Below are 9,071 nucleotides of genomic sequence, written 5' to 3'. Positions count from 1 at the left end.
GTGGCAGGGAGTGCCTTTGGGAGGAGGAGAGCTCGCCCGCCGCTCCCCTCGCTCCTTGCAGCCTCCCTTTCCTTCCCTGCTTCTCCCCCCCCCTCCCAGGATGCCAGACCCTGGGCTATAAATCGTGGGTGACACTCCTCCAGCCACCTGGGATGTGCCTGGGAGATGGGGGTGACCCTGACACCGGCAGTTTCCCAACCCCACCTCACTGTCTGGCCCCGCCGTGCCTCAGTTTCCCCTCCCCGGTGCAGCTGCGGCACAGGAGGGGTGCTGGGGCTCCTTCCACCCCAGCCGCGGCTGCGAGGGCCTCTTCCAACAGCTCGGCATTTTTCCCTGGACTTGTCCCTCTTCCCTGCGACCAGATGTTCTCACCCTCCTCCCCCCAGCGGGGTCCGGGCCAGCGCCGGGACGGCAAACGCCTGCCGGGATCCCTCCTCCTGCTGCTGGATCCCTCCTCCTGCCCTGCACCTGGACGGCAGCCGGGACAGGGGACGGGACACACTTAGTGGTGCCCTCTGGCTGTGTGTCCTGGCTCCCAGGGCTCCCCCAGTGTCAACCCCTCCCCACCCCAGTGGGGCTGTGACAGCCCCGAAGGCAGTGGGGAGCTGAGCCCAGGGTATGGTATTGGGGGTATGGTTGAGCGTTTGGGGGGATGCTGGAGCATTTGGGGGGGTGTGCTGGAGCACTTGAGTGGATGCTACGGCCTTTATGGAGACACTGGAGCATTTGTTGTGGGGGTGCTGGGGTGTTTGGGGGGATGTTGGAGTATTTGGGGTGGGGTACTGGAGTATTTGGGAGGATGCTGGCACATTGGGGATGTATTGGAGCATTTGGGGTGGGGATACTGGAGTATTGGGGCGATACTGGAGGACTTGGAGAAATGCTGGAGCTTTAAGGAGGATGCTGAAATATTTGGGGTGGCACTTTAGCATTTGGGGTGGGAGGTACTGGAGCATTTCAGGGGTTGCTGGAGCATTTGGGGAGGTGTTGGAGGACTTGGGGAGATGCTGGGATGAGGCATCCATGTGCATGCTGGGCCCTCGTGGGTGCATGGGCGTGTGTGACATGAGCCACGCGGGATGGGATGCCGGGATGCACAGACACTGCTCGTGGAGTTCATGGATGCAGCTCGTGGGGTTCATGGATGCAGCTCTTGGGATTCATGGATGCAGCTCATGGGATTCATGGATGTTGCTTGTGGGGTTTGTGTATGCAGCTCATGGGATTCATGGATGCCACTCGTGGGGTTCGTGGATGCTGCTTATGGGGTTCATGGATGCAGCTCATGGGGTTCATGGATGCTGCTTGTGGGGTTCATGGATGCAGCTCATGGGGTTCATGGATGTAGCTCATGAGATTCATGGATGCTGCTTGTGGGTTCATGGATGCAGCTCATGGGGTTCATGGATGCTGCTTGTGGGGTTCATGGATGCAGCTCATGGGGTTCATGGATGTAGCTCATGGGATTCATGGATGCCACTCGTGGGGTTCATGGATGCTGCTTGTGGGGTTCATGGATGCCACTCGTGGGGTTCGTGGATGCTGCTTGTGGGGTTCACGGATGCAGCTCGCGGGTTTCATGGATGCTGTTCCCGGGCCATATGGATGCTGCTCGCGCTCGGGGCGCCTCGGGGAGGCTCGGGGCACACAGCAGGTGGGGATGGACGGACAGACAGCCGAGGACAGACACAAGCACTGCTCCCTCCTCTCCCAGCCATGCGCAGCGGCTCCTGCGAGTGTGTAATTTCACCACAGTGCCTAAACGAGGGACAGAAGTAAATTGACCTTTTCACCCGTTTTCCTACCAGGGGGATTATAGCCTGTTTCCTGTTAAATCTCTCCAAGAACTGGCTCCATCCTGCTTGTGGAGCAGGGTGGGGAGGGAGGGACACCCACCCGGAGCAGGGGCTTTAATTTCCCTCCTCGTCCCCCCCGTGCCACGCCTTTCCCACCCCATGCCATCGCCCAGCTCCTCCACCTCTCGTCTCATTAAAGTCTTCGGGGTGATTTCACCAACCCCGGGCAAAACCAACGTGGAAAAAATTGCTGGGAGGAAGGAACCGAAGGCGGAGAGTGATAAATATTGAAAGGGTGGGATTTCGATGTAGGCTGCAACAGCTGTGCCGGTTACAGTGTCACACTATCTCTCCACAGGTTTACTGACCCATTTCCATTCACACGGCTGCCAGTATCTTAGCAACTGCAACAGTCCCCCAAGAACAGGCATATTGCCTGCTATTAGTGACTGCTGCAACTGTGTCAAGGTTAGCTCTCTCCCTCCAAGTGCTGCCGGGTTTGTTTTTCGCCCAAAGCCAGCACAGGCTGTTTGGTGACATGTCCCCCGGCAACCGTCTTGGGTTTTGGGTGTTCATCCCTGCCATGGAAAATGCCAGCGGGGCTGGAGCAGTTGGTGGGATGGTGACGTGGGGTTGGGTGATGGATGGGATGCAGGTTTGGGTGGTGGGATGGAGCAGGATGCGGGGTTGGGCGCGCTGGGAGATGCTGTGGGGTGTCGGTGATGGTGTAGGTGCGTAATACGTCCCCAAAAATAGGAGTGTTGTCATCTGGTTGGGTGTCACCGTCGCCCCTGCGCTGCACTGAGCCCCAAAAAGTCACCCAGAGAGGGTTGGGAGCTGCGCTGATCCCACTTGGGTGTTGGGTGTTCATCCTTCCATGAAAATCGTCAGAGGGCTGGAGTGGTTGGTGGGATGGCGATGGGTGGGATGTGGGGTTGTGTGGTGGGATGGTGCAGGATGCAGGATTAGGTGGTGGGATAAAGAAGGGTGCAGGGTTGGGTAGTGGGATGGAGCAGGATGCAGCACTGGGTGGTGGGATGGATGGGGATGCAGGGTTGGATGGTGGGATGGAGCAGGATGTGGGGTTGGGTGCTCTGGGAGATGCTGTGGGGTGTTGGTGATGGTGTTGAGTGCATAATGCATCCCCAAAAATAGGAATGCTGTTACCCAGCTGGGTGTCACCGTCACCCCTGTGCAGCACCAAGCCCAGGAGGTCACCCAGAGGGAGTTGGGAGCTGCACTGATCCCACTTGGGTGTCCCTCTGCCAGATTTGGGTTCTGCCCAAAGGCAGCACAGTCCTTTCAGTGATGTGTCCCCCACCAACCATCCTGGGCGTCGTGTGTTCATCCCTCCCATGGGAAATGCCGTTGGGGATGGAGTGGCTGATGGGGTGATGGGATGGGTGAGATGTGGAGGTGAGTGTCCCGTGGGATGCCACGGGGTGTTGGTGATGGCATGGGTTCTCCAAAAATAGGAGTGCCATCACCCAGCTGGATGTCACTGTCATCCCAGCCCCAGGAAGTCACTTGGAGGGGGTTGGAAGCTGCACTCATCCCACATGGGTGTCACAAGCAGGGCTGGCCTCATCCTGCACCCTGAGGGGCTCAGCCCTTGGCTGGGCATGGGCAGGGGATGGTGCATGTCACTGGGGTCTGTGGTGGCACCGGGGGGTCTGGAGGACAAGACACGTGTCTGTCTGGCACCACCATGTGCCAGGCAAGGACAGAAGTGCCACATGGGTGACATCCACTGTCACCACCTCTGTTCCCACTGCTCTCAGCCCTGAGGGGAATGGAGTGAGAGAAGGGACTTGTGCTCCCCCCCCAAAACGCAGCGATGTTGGGGTGACCGAACCCACGGAGCAGGGAGAGGGCGAGCAGACCCCAAAACACCCCTGGGCAGGGAGGGAAACTGAGGCACGGGCAGGCAGAGCCCCCCACCACCCAGCCTGTGGGGGCTGAGGGGCAGCGAGGTGGGTGCTGGGGCGGGCAGGGTGCCACCCCCCTCCCGGCAGTGCTGCAGACAGCAGGCTCCACACCGGCACGGCCGCGGGGACGGCGGCGAGGGAAGCCACAAAAATGATTTAAGGGGCTGGCGGGATTGATTTATTAAGAACAATTAAAAGCGCTAAATACGCTTAGCTCAGCCAGACACCGAGCAGGGAGCCTGGGGGGGAGAGACCTGTCTGCCGGCTCCGGAGGGCGAGGCTGGAGGCGGGAGGGACTGGTGGCACTGGGCTGGGCTGGGGCAGCTGGGGGAGGAGAGGGCGGTGGAATGGGGGGCAGCACCCTGGAGCTGGGTTTGCATCCAGGAGTGGGTTTGGGACCAGGGATGGGTTTGCATCCGGGGATAAATTATCAGTCAAGGTGGATTTTCCCCCAGGTATAGCTTTGCGCCCTGGGGTGGGATGGATTTGCACCCACGGATGGATTTGCACCCAGGAGAGGGTTTGCATCCGGGGATGGGTTTGTTGTCCAGGTTTGAATATTCACCCAGGGATGAGTTTGTATCCAGGGGTGTGTTTGTATCCGGGGGAGCTTTCACCCAGGTGTGGCTTTGCACCCTGTAGTGGGATGGGTTTGCACCCAGGGATGGGTTTGCACCCAGGGATAAGTTTGCATCCAGGGGTGGGTTTGCACCCCAGCTGGAAGGAGCACGGTGGGATGTTGGGGGCCAGGAGGATTAGGTTGAAATGGGGAGCTGTTTAGAGCCAGTGCCAGTTGCAGGATGCCCAGTATAACCAACAGGCAGTACTGGGCAGGGTGTTGCTGTCCCAGTCTGGCAGTGCTACCCTGGGAGCTTTGGAAAAGGGAGGCCACAGGTGCATCCCACGGGATCCCCATCAATGGGCACCCACGGGGCTGATGTGTGCATGGGGCTGAGGAGCTCATGGAGCAGAAATCCCAGAGTGTTGTGACATCCACAAACCCGCATCCCGCACAGGAAATCCCAGCCGAAAGTCCTTGGAGGCTGGGAGAGTCCCTGGACATGCCCAGACCTGCCCAGCCCTGCTCCTCCCAGGCACCAGCGGTGGCTGTGGGGGGACAGGGAGAGCTGGGGTCACTCCTGGGGTCCCTGCTGTTGTCACCCTGAGGGATGGGCTTCAACCAGGGGTGTCAGGTCAGTGTCCCTGTGTGCTGCTGGGGTGTTGGGATACCAGGAATGGGGGCAGAGGGCTGTGCCCTGTGTCCTCCCAGTTCCAGTGGCCGCTGGCAGTGGGAACACTGGTTTTGTACCCATTTTCCAGCGCCGTGCAGGATCCATCCCCTTCTCTGGGCTCAGCAGGCTGTCTGTGCTTTGGGGCAGAAGTGGGGATTCAGGAATATCAGGGACACAGGGATGCAGTGCAGTGCTGCCTTCCTCCCCTCACCCTCTCCCAGTGCTATTGGGGGATCAGGTTTTGGGGTTTGCGTTCAGATCCCCCACACAGAGGCCCCACCACCTCCCCTAGTCACCCCACCTGGGGGCTGGATGCGCCCATGTTCCCATCACCACACAGGTCCCTGTGCCATGACCCAAGCTGGGCACCTCCTGCTCACCAAAACCCGCAGTACTGGAGGGGCCCCCTGCCCTGGCCCCCAGGATAGAAGCCCTGGGAGCAGGGAGGTGCTGGGAAAGGTGCTGAATGGGAACAAAAGGTCTGTGGGGCGGCTGGCAGGGCCGAGCAGAGCTGGAGGCTTTCTGCTGACCCCGCTCCGGCTGCCCCGGCCCCGGCCTCCCCCCGCCACCCCCGCCCGCTCCTGCCGACGTCAGCGCTTCCCAGCAGCGCTCCCAGGCCTACCTGGAGCTGGCTGGGAGGTGGGAAAGCCATTTCTGCCTCTGCCCTGGCGCTCACACCTCCACCAGCCGTGGCCAAGCCTCCTGGGACAGGGTGGGTGCTCGTGCCTTGTGCCCAAGCGGCACCGCGGGGCCACGTGCCCTTTTCCCTGAGGATGGAGCCGTGGTGAGGTGTGGAGAGTGGCACGGGTTGGGTGGTGGTGGTGGCTGTGGTGTGGGTACTGTGTCCCCCTCTGTGCCCCACTGGGTGTGTCTGTGGGGACAGTGGCCAGGGATGGAGATGGATGGAGGTGACCAGGGATGGATGTGGCCAGGGCTGGAGGTGGAGGAGGTGACCAGGGGCTCAGGTGGCCAAGGATGCAGATGGATGGATGTGACCAGGGATGAAGGTGGCCAGGGATGGAGATGGATGGGGATGACTGAGGATGGAGGTGAAGGAAGTGACCAGGGATGGAGGTGGCCAGGGATGGAGATGGATGGAAGCAACCAAGAATGGAGGTGGCCATTGGTGGAGGTGAACAGGGATGGACATAGATGGAGGTGACCAGGGATGGAGGTGACCAGGGATGGAGGTCACCCTGCCCTGGTGGCCCTGGCACTACCACCATTTTCCTCCATGCTCCTGCTTGTCCAAGTGCTGTCACAACCACAGGCAGAGGGGACAACACCAGAGCCCACGGGACAAGGAAAGGGGCTGCCCAGGGTCACCAGCTGGATGTCCCAGCAGCCACCCTGGGGGAAGGTGTGTGCGGTGACCCACCCAGGGCTGTGTAGGCAGGGCAGTGGCAGAGCTGGCACTGCCCCAGGGCACTCAGCAACGAGGTCCCGGGGTGCCCCCACAGCCTCGGCAGCGCTCCCGCCGCCGGCTGCCCAAGGGTTAACGAGAGTTTGCTGCTCCTGCAGACAATTAGTGACATCTTTGCTGACAACGCCACACTGAGCCTCTGCCGCCTCCCCGGCAGCACCAGCCTGGCCGCCCCCGCGCCCCATGCGGCCCCCGCTCCACCCGCCTGCCTTCGCCACCGTGGCCCCGCCACGGTCCGGCCCCGGCACCGCGCCCCGACACCTCGCCCCGGCGGCGTTTCGGCAGCGCCGGCAGGATTGCAATCCCAAGCGGAGCAGCCGGCTCCCCTCACTGCCCTCTGACCCGCTGTTGCTGTGGAAACTGCATCCCACGTAGGATTATGGAGCCGGAATCCGCAGGCTCCAAACTCCCCTCGAAATCCAGACGGTCACCGGGGTCCTCCCCCCCCGCCCGCCGCGCCAGCCCCCCCGTGCCCACGGGGTGCCCACGGGGTGTCTGATGTCCCCAACGGGGTGGCAGCTGAGTGCTGGAGGAGGTGGCAGCAGCACTTCTGTGTGCCCTGCTTTGCAGCCACCGGCTGGTGACGCTGCCGAGGGTGCCACGGTGTCACCACGAGGTCATCGGTGACCTCTGGCACGTCTGCTCCCCTGTGCCATGGCCTGAGCGTCGCCTCCCAGTATGTGTGTGCCATCCCTGCACCCCAGAGAGGATGTGGGGTGGGGTGCCAGCAGGACCCCCACCCTTAAACAGCACCCCAGGAACGTAGGTCCACCCCCAAGGACACATCCCCAGCACCTCCAGGGCAGCAGCAGGAGCCAGACACCCACCAGAGCCCCCCCACATCCGCAGGGACCGGCAGCGTGGGTCCCCCACAGGGGGAAGGGTGGGCACGGGGGAGAGAGGAGCCTGTTTGGGGAGCTCTGTGGGCTGCGCTTGTGTCTCAGCATCTCTCCTGCCACCCGGGGAGGTAGGAGCTGAATTAATCGCGATCAATTAGTGCTGCTTGCAGTCCCCAGCTCCCTCCCTGCACCAGCTTTGTCGCACCCAGCGAGGGGGGCCCCGGTGTCCCCAGCACCACCCAGGTGCCGTGAGGGACCGCAGCCCCTCCGGACCCCCAAATAGGGATGGGGAACAAGCAGGGTGTCCCCCAGCCCACGTGGACACGAGAAACATCCACGCCATTAAATCTGGCAGAAGAGGACGAGGAGGGGGGGACTCATGAGCCCCTGGAGCTGCCTCTGCCAGCCCAGAGTGGGGTGACGGGGTGTCCGGAGCGAGGGCCCAGATCCTGCAGGATACTGCAGCAAATGCCCTGCAATCTGCAGCCGGATGAATCCCACCTTCCTTCCCCCGCAACGTGCTGCCCTGGGCTACAGCTAATCTATTGTGCGCTGGGCTGCAGCCAGCACAAGCTGCAATACAGTAAATCCTTCTGCAGTATCCTGCAAGGGGACCGAGCCCAGCCGCAGCCGCCCGCCGCCGCCAGACAAAGCCGGGGGGCCCCCGCGGGGACGGGGCGCAGGGGACGGGGGCACCGGAGGGTGCCAGGCACCCCTGGCGTCGTGCCGGCGAGGCCGGGAGGATGCAGCCCTTGAGCAGGGTGGGAAGTTCTCCGGGGAGTTTTGGGTGGTGCCGGGAATCCCCTCTGCCCCCCCAAATCTGCGGGCAGGGAGACGCTCCGTCATCTGGATCCGCCACAGGGTTGTCCCTAAATGTTGTCGCCGCAGCGTTGCCCTCCATGGTCCCTGTGTTTCCATCCCCACCTTCTCCCTGTGCCTGGTGCAACCTCCCCCTGTGCCTCAGTTTCCCCACCGGTGCAGGGCCCAGCGAGCCCCTCATGCCCCTCCCTCGAGCGGGCTCCATCACATGTGAGCCCCGCTGCCCTTTGCCGAGGGGTTTTGCTTGGATACTGTCATTATGGTTATTATTACTATTATTATTATTATTATTGGGATGTTGGTGGGGCTCTGCGGCTCTGCTGGACCCGTCTTTGGCGAGCGAGGCATCCTTCAAAGGGAAGGCGCTCCGTCACCGCCCCACAGCAGCTGCGTTCTCCTCAATTAGAAGAGGTAATGAAGCAATTTATGGGCATCTACAAAGTGATGTGTGAGTGACAGGCTGTGTACGATCCGCGCCGGGGCTCTGCCGGCAAGTTGTGTTCTTCCAATTTTAATGGAAAGCTCCCTGGCGAGGGGGGAGAGCGAAAATCGGTGTGTCTGTAGGTGTGTGTGCTCCAATGGGGGGTGGACTGGTGGTGCTGGTGGGTCATGGATGGGTGCAGGGAGACCTGTGTGCTCCAAAGCCTCATCCCCAGGGAGCCTGTTCCACAGTGGTAACTGGAGCTGGGGGGCAGCTGGGTGGGATCAGAATGGGGGGCTGGGGTGTCACAGGACTCCTGGATCCTCTGGGATAGTTGGCTGCATCTCCCTGTTTCCATCAGCAGCCCAGGCACCCTACTCCTGCCTCAGTTTCCCCATACCTTTCCATGTCTCCACTGCATATCACTGCCAGACCCCTTCCGTGCACCTCCAGCTTTGGGGGGGCACCATGACCTCTCAAAGGGGAGGGAGAGCCATGTTTTGGGGTCAAACCCCAGTGTCCCCCTTGGCAGTGCTGCCAGCAGGGTGTAGGATGGGGGTCTGCAGCTCTGGGCTGGTGTTTTGGGGGTTCCCTGGAGCCCATGGGCACTGTA

Source organism: Lepidothrix coronata, unplaced genomic scaffold (assembly GCF_001604755.1).
Source record: "Lepidothrix coronata isolate B3197 unplaced genomic scaffold, Lepidothrix_coronata-1.0 Scaffold187, whole genome shotgun sequence".
Taxonomy (NCBI): Eukaryota; Metazoa; Chordata; class Aves; order Passeriformes; family Pipridae; genus Lepidothrix; species Lepidothrix coronata.
This window is presented reverse-complemented; position numbering follows the sequence as displayed.